Here is a 7,113-nt window from a genome sequence, read left to right as displayed (position 1 = left end):
GGCTCGGGCGCGTGTGCGTGCGCGACGAGCACACGCTCTGCCTACTGGCCGGCGAGGAAGACGACAGGGAGGCTGCGGTGGTGGGCTGGGCCGGCCACTTGGGCCGCCAGGTAAGCCCAGGTACTCTCTCTCTCTCTCTTTCTGTTTTCATTTATTTAATTCTCTATTGTTTGTTTTGAATTAGTAGAAATACTAATCCATTTTAGAAAATTCTAAAAATAATCATAGGCACCTTTGGAATTACTCCCAACAGCCTAAAATTACTTTCAAAAGTATTTGGGCATTTAAAAGTATTTATAGTATTTTAAATGCCCAAATGCAAATAGTTATGTCTTAATTCAAAAATCCAAAATGGCTCCAAAATTTATGAACCCATTTTTGGCAGAGGTTTTAGCCAGAACCAAAAATGATGAACATTTTTAAGGGCATATTGGGTTCATTGAAAATATTTAAAGTTGGGCCTATTTGCATTGCTTTGGTGCTAGGGGTTTGATCATCCCCATTTTAGTTTCATGAAAAAAATAAACATGATGCCATGATGATCATGCAAGAGTAAGCAAAGCTAAGCAAGGGCTGTGACACGATCCTACACGATGGCGACGCACGAGGCGGCCGAGTGGTGATGAGGTGACCAACTGATGGCGACGCGCGGGGCGGCCGAGTAAAGTAGATGCGTCCTGCGGAGTGGTGATGCACGGGGCGTCCGAGTGAAGTAGACGCGTTCCGCGGAGTGATGATGCGCGGGGCGTCTGAGTGAAGTAGACGCGTCCCGCGGAGTGATGATGTGCAGGGCGTTCGAGTGATGTAGACGCATCCCACGGAGTGACGATGCACGGAGCGTCCGAGTGATGTAGGCGCGTCCCATGAAGTGACGATGCGCGGGGCGTCCGAGTGAAGTAGACGTGTTCCACGGAATGACGATGCGCGGGCGGTTCTAGTGAAGCAGACGTGTCCCGCGGAGTGATGATGCGCGAGGCGTTAGAGTGGTGATGACCCGCCGAGTGATGATGTGTTGGGCGTCCGAGTGTTGTAGACGCGTCCAGCGGAATGGCAAGGCGCGGGGCATCCGACTGCATGTCATTGTGTTATTGCCTAAATGAAATGTCCGTCCGAGTGAATTGTTGTCCGGGGACCACCATGATGGGACGAGTGACCCTGCGAGTTAGTATCAAGTATGGCCACGAATATTTATTTTTTGGATCAGCACTTCCCTACAAGTTAGCTAGCACAGCCACGAAATTAATGGCCGGGTCGTTGCACATGCATGCATGCATCAATTACTGGCGCGGGAATAGCGGAAGTTTTGGCTGCAGTAATTAGGTAACTGGTGCAGGAAAAACTCACCAGATGAGCCGCTTAATGAGGCGATTATACCTTGACAAAGTGGAGCCAGCGAAGTGGCATACTGGTGGGAGCCAGTCCTTCCATTTCCTTTTTCCTCCATGCAGTTATCCCTCGAGGAGGTTGATTTGGTGCAAAGCTCGGTCGTTAGTCGTGGAGCAATAAAGCCTGGTATTTAGGTTTGATTGTCCACGTCCAACGCATTGAAGGGGTTGCCCCACGTCCAGGACCTGCATGCAGGAGATATTAGTGCTAATTAAGCAAGAATTAAAGAAGATTCTGCATGCGATGGGAGTTGAAATGAGGAGAGCTGTAGAGGCAGCCCGAGGGAGAGCCCCGCTGCGGCGGAAACCGCCGGTCTGGCCGGAATCAGACGGCTGCCCGGAGGAGGCGACAAGGAGGATGTGCAGCTAGCCGCAGTCCAGGCGCGGGAGTCGCGGGCCGGTGCAACCAAGGGCGAAGACAATGCGAGCGCTGGTGATCGTGCCTCACTGCTCGAGGAGCTGGAGACGCACTTCGATACCCGTGGAACTTGGTGGATTGCCGGCAGCCGCGCCTTGTCGCCCGAGGAACCGAGTCGACCGCTGGTCGTTGTGCTCAATCGGTCGAGGAACCAAGCCGAGCGTTAGTGGTTGTGCGTGTGTGAGCACTCGGCGATGGCTTCGTAGATGAGTTCGCGAGATGATGATGGGCAGACGATGATGCTTCATTGTCCGGGAGCCGAGCCACCAATCCGAACAAAAGGAAGTGTCCTTTTGTATAAGCTCGTGTGCATACATAAGAAGAACAAACCATTGTTAGATCATTGTTTGATTGTAAAGAGGACAAGTTGAGATGAGCAACTCCCTGATCCTTCTGTACGCAGAGTGTCATGACTTTCCAGTGAATGGAGCGATGTCTGGAACATACTGAATCAAATTCTCCATGATGATTGTGGACCGAGGGGCAAAGATCGAAGAAATAAAACCATTTGCATCATGGCTCGGTAGACGCCATGCCCCACGGTGGGCACCAACTATCGTGGGAACGATTCTGACAATAATAAGGGATAGGGTAAAGGAGCATGATCTATCGAGATGCAAATGGGTGACATGGTGGTTTTAGCGAGATCGGACCTCTCGCGATGGAGATAACAGCCCTACGTCTCGTGCCCCGGAGAGGCTTTGTTTTATCTTAGTATGTATCCGGAGATTACAATGAGAGGAGAATGGATCCCCGTAGTCCTGAGACTAATGGCGAAAAGAGAGAGAGAGAGGTGTGAGGAATGAGGGCCTGCCCCCAGTCTAGTGGTGGGGTGGCTTATGTAGAGTGCGCCACCCCTCCACCTCCTATGTTACAAAGTGGGGCGTTGATGTCATAATGTCAGCCTGCTACTAAGATATGCCTCGAGTGCCTTGTCGACTGTTGGTCTTCGCATATCCGAGTGAGATCAGGTACTCCGAGTGGAATGAGTTCGTCGAGTGGAATGCTATGCTCCGAGTGGTTTTTGTCGTCCAAGTGACTTGATGGTCATCCAAGTGGATGGTTTGTCGATATGAAATTTATCTGGACCCACCTGATGTGTGGACCCCATGCTGTAATATATTTTAACCCTTCGTTGGCCTGCCTATTATGTGTGTCCCCAACGGTCGTCGTCTCCATCATAGTAGCCACCCGCGTGGGGGGAGGAGTCATCTAGCAGCGCCAAGAGCCGATCCACTCCTAGCACCGACTCGTAGAAGTTGTAGTCGCACCATCCACGACGTCATTGCTCACGCCTATTGCAGCTTCTGGCTCCGCTGGTCACAACACCTGATGCAGGCGGTCACAACGTCCCAGACCCCTTGCTCTCTTTGAAGCAACCAACCAAGGTGTGGGGAGGATGAGCGGATGGGTGTGGATGGCCATGGATGAATCCCGGTTGCAGCAATCACATAGCTGGATTCACAATCACAAGGGATTTCGATTGCTGCAGAAGCTTGTGTCAGCGACGGTTGTGCGTGCGTGTCTGGGAAGAAGGTAGGGCCAGAGCCGCAGGGAATCTTAGGTTGTATAGAGCGGTGGTGCGCACGTGACACTTCCTTTGCTGATGCTAGCCACGGTCTTGATAACTGATGTGTGGAGACCAGCGAGGGATAGGGGAACAGGCGACCAACATATGGTCGCATTGCACAGGAGAAAGAAATGGCCGATCGGCCAATCCTAAACATTTCCTCATTATAATGTAGAAAATATGTGTCAAATATGACGACACGTGGTTTGAACTAATAAAAACTTGATCAATGTGTGTGTACCGTGATTGTTTCTTCTCGTGGGTATGCAAGTAAGAAGAGGGCATGGTGGGTGATGTATGGAATCGTAGGCAGGTGTTCAAGATCACTTATTGATCAACTAGTTCGTGACCCCTTTTTGCATAGGTTGATCTCATCTTATTCTAGTCAGTACAAAATATGTGCTATTTTGTGACCAAAATCCTAATGACGAACCACAAACCGTCACCTATGATTATTTTTTGTGACGGTTGTCCATCACCAGCTGATTTTCTCTCGGATGAGCCCCCTCTGGTACCTTGGTGACGTACTGGCCTGGTTTTAGGCGACATGTTTGGCCTGCACTAGGTATGTACACATTATGCGACATTTTGTAATGTCACAGAAAATGTTCGATGGGTTAGAGAAAGGATAGAAAATGGCGCGGTGGGCCTCAAAACATAGTTTTGGGTTTTTCTACTATGGTAGAGTTTTGAGCATATTAACCCATTGATTTTTTCATAAATGCTCTCATTTTACTAAACTATGAAATGCTATATTAATTTTAAAATAAAGGATGAAATAGAAAATATGACCATAGAGAATAATATAGCATTAAAATTTCAAACATAGAACAAAATATTTGGTACATCAGCAACCTCATTCCCAAAAGTATCACATCACCAATAGGAGTGGTCAAGCATGAATATGAAGTACAAGAGAAGCAACACATAATTACTCTTCATCAGATTTTCCAGATTTAACAAATTGCTCGAGCATGGGTGTGATAGAGAGGAGAACCTCATCGCCTCCATGGAGGATTTTTGAAGACCAACCTGACTCCTACTGCCATTTCATACAAGCAAAGTAAATCCTTCCACCCATCCACTATGAGCCATCCATCTTTTTTTAGCATAGAGTATATCAACCATACGTCAGTATCATGGTAGATAATAATTCTCATTTCACCTTGTCAATCCATCTGGTCAGAAAGAACACAATTGGGAAGTCTTTGTTGCAATAACACAATTGTTAAATGGTATGATGGCCCATTTTAAGTAACAAACACAATACTATGAATGCTAAAACAAATAAAATTATTACCAAGAGTTTCTTCTTAATGCGGTCTTGATGAGAGTGTGCATCAATAGCTTGTACAGTGCAAAACTTGGTTCATGTGCGTATTTGTCCATGGGCGTGTTAATGCAGAGGATAATGGTACTGCTGCTACCATATGAATGATGACATCTTTGTTGATTTGTACATGTGTATGCGATGTGAGCTGCCCATAGATATGTCCCTATTTTTGCTTATTTGTGTGTGCATGTTCTACTAGTAGATATCCCTGATGCATTTTCCTAGTAGATAATGATAACAAGTAGTGCATATTGCTAGTACGAACGGCAAAAACAAAATCACAAATTTTGTATAGTCAAGTTTGAGTATGGTTGCCAAGTGGAGTGAAGAGAACACTAGGATTGTTACCGAGTTGTTTGTCATGCAAGTGCGGGCTGGACATAGGCCAAACACCTACTTGACCCACAATGCATATGACGAAGTGGCAATGCAATTTAAAGTGAGAACCAGATTGAACTACACGCGAGCCTGGCTAAAAATAAATGGGACAATCTGAAAGCCGAATATAATTTATTCAAGAAGCTCAAATCGAGGGAGACCGGAGGGGGGTGTGACTTTGTGCTCAACACTATAAGAAAGATCCTGAGTGGTGGAACAAGGCAAAAATTGTGACTTGTCATGTTTATGCATTGCATTTCTTTTTAATGAATTCATACTTTTCTTATATTTAATATTTCATTTGTAATGGCTCGGAGGACCTCCTAGGTTGTTGCAATTTCTGAAAGAAAGGACTTCACAATGAAGCAAACTTTTTTGTTATATTTGAGGACATCACTAGTGATGGGACAGATCATTGGAATCCTTCATCTGGCATAACCTCTCCTCTAGTGCAGCAATACCAGCCACCATTGATCTTGAAGCCATCATAGATGTTTATTTGTGGAAGATTCCCAAGTGCCACCTTCTCCTATGGTGCCATCTTCTCCTTACGTGCCATCGATGAATAAGAGGCTTGGAAAAAGCGTCGACGAGAAGCATAAGAAACCTAGAACTGCACATGCAAGATGGTATTAGAGAGACAAAAACATTGCTAAGGAATCCCAATAGACTATTCAATCATTCATAAAAAATATTACTGTGCATGGCTACCGAGTTATTCATCAAAAGAGAGCAAAGAGAGATGTTTTTGCACATGGGTGTTGGCGCACATAAGGATTGGCTTCACAGGAAGTTTACCATGAAGTATGGGAAGTAGTTGGCTCAGTTACATGGTTTCTTATGTTCTTTGACTATGCACTATTGGCAAACATGTGCGAGCTATTTAACAATGTTTGTGTGTGAACTATTGAACCCTATTTATGTATGCACTATTTGAATGATATGTAATGTTGAACCATCATTTGCAATTTTAACGAATTAGTGCCACTATCACTAATGTTATTTGGTTTGTTATTGCTACTTGGATGATATTTTGCATCTAATAATGAGTGATTATGTATGTGAAGATGCCATATGACACTGGTAGTGGCGATGGTAGTGATCATAATTAAGAGAAAAAAGCTTATGTATATTCATCTGAGCATATACGAGTCTCTTGCTATGTTCTTGTGGACTTTGATGGTTTGTCTATCAAATAGAAGGACCCAAAAATGCTTCACTACCCACCGTAAGTTCCATGAGGTACTACATTGTGTGGTAAGGTTGTCTTCTCACTACCTCAAGCCAAAAAGACACATTTTTCACACTTTGCATCAAAGGATTCATGGTGATAAAAGAGCATATCAACACATGAAAGACTGCATTTGTGCAATAGATGGGACTCTAGAGCTTATATTCCTGAAGACAAGCAAATTAGGTTGGTGCCTTTGTCAGGTTCCTTGCTTCTGCTCGTGCTGATATGTGCTTTGTCCTGGCGCTTGGTTGGAGGTGGTAGTAGTTTGGTCGTCTGCTAGTGCTTCTATTGTTGTGCCGGTATCATTTGTATTGAATACGAAGGTGTTGTTGTGCTGGAATAGATGATCCTCTCTACTGTTCCTTTCCATGTCTGCATTGTTTCGGTAGAATGGAATTGGTTAGACTGGAAACCGTTTTTATAAGGGAGAATGCATATATATTCAATAGGGCTATACCTGTATCTTGCCGAATTCATAGTCATCCGGTCATGCTTTTCCGTCCGTTTTCATGTCTGCTCTAGCTATTTTTGCTAGGTGACTCTCTTTGAGATGGTTTGCTCATGGTAATGAGGTCTTGTCCATTGTCTTTGCAATCTTCCGCATTTCTTTTGTGTCATTGGCAGAAGTAGGGAGTCGAGGTACATGATTACTGATCCCTGTACCAAACCATTAAGGTGCTTTTTGTTCTTGCTTTCTTGATACAATGTCCTGTGCTCCTGCCATTTCTTGGCACCTTACTTAATCCTTTCGACGATTAGCTCACAGAAATCCATTTGTGCCATATGTTCATAATT

The 7,113-nt window shown here is 45.1% G+C and overlaps 1 pseudogene; it reads left to right on the top strand.

The window, feature by feature from the left end:
* The first annotated feature begins 5,013 nt into the window (after window positions 1-5,013).
* LOC147985909 (uncharacterized) lies at window positions 5,014-6,598 on the top strand (annotated as a pseudogene).
* Window positions 6,599-7,113: the final 515 nt, after the last annotated feature.

Source organism: Triticum urartu, chromosome 2A (genome assembly GCF_056163025.1).
Source record: "Triticum urartu cultivar PI428250 chromosome 2A, HENAU_Tu73, whole genome shotgun sequence".
NCBI lineage: Eukaryota > Viridiplantae > Streptophyta > Magnoliopsida > Poales > Poaceae > Triticum > Triticum urartu.
The sequence above is the reverse complement of the archived record's forward strand: the minus strand, read 5'-3'. Positions and strand labels throughout refer to the sequence as shown.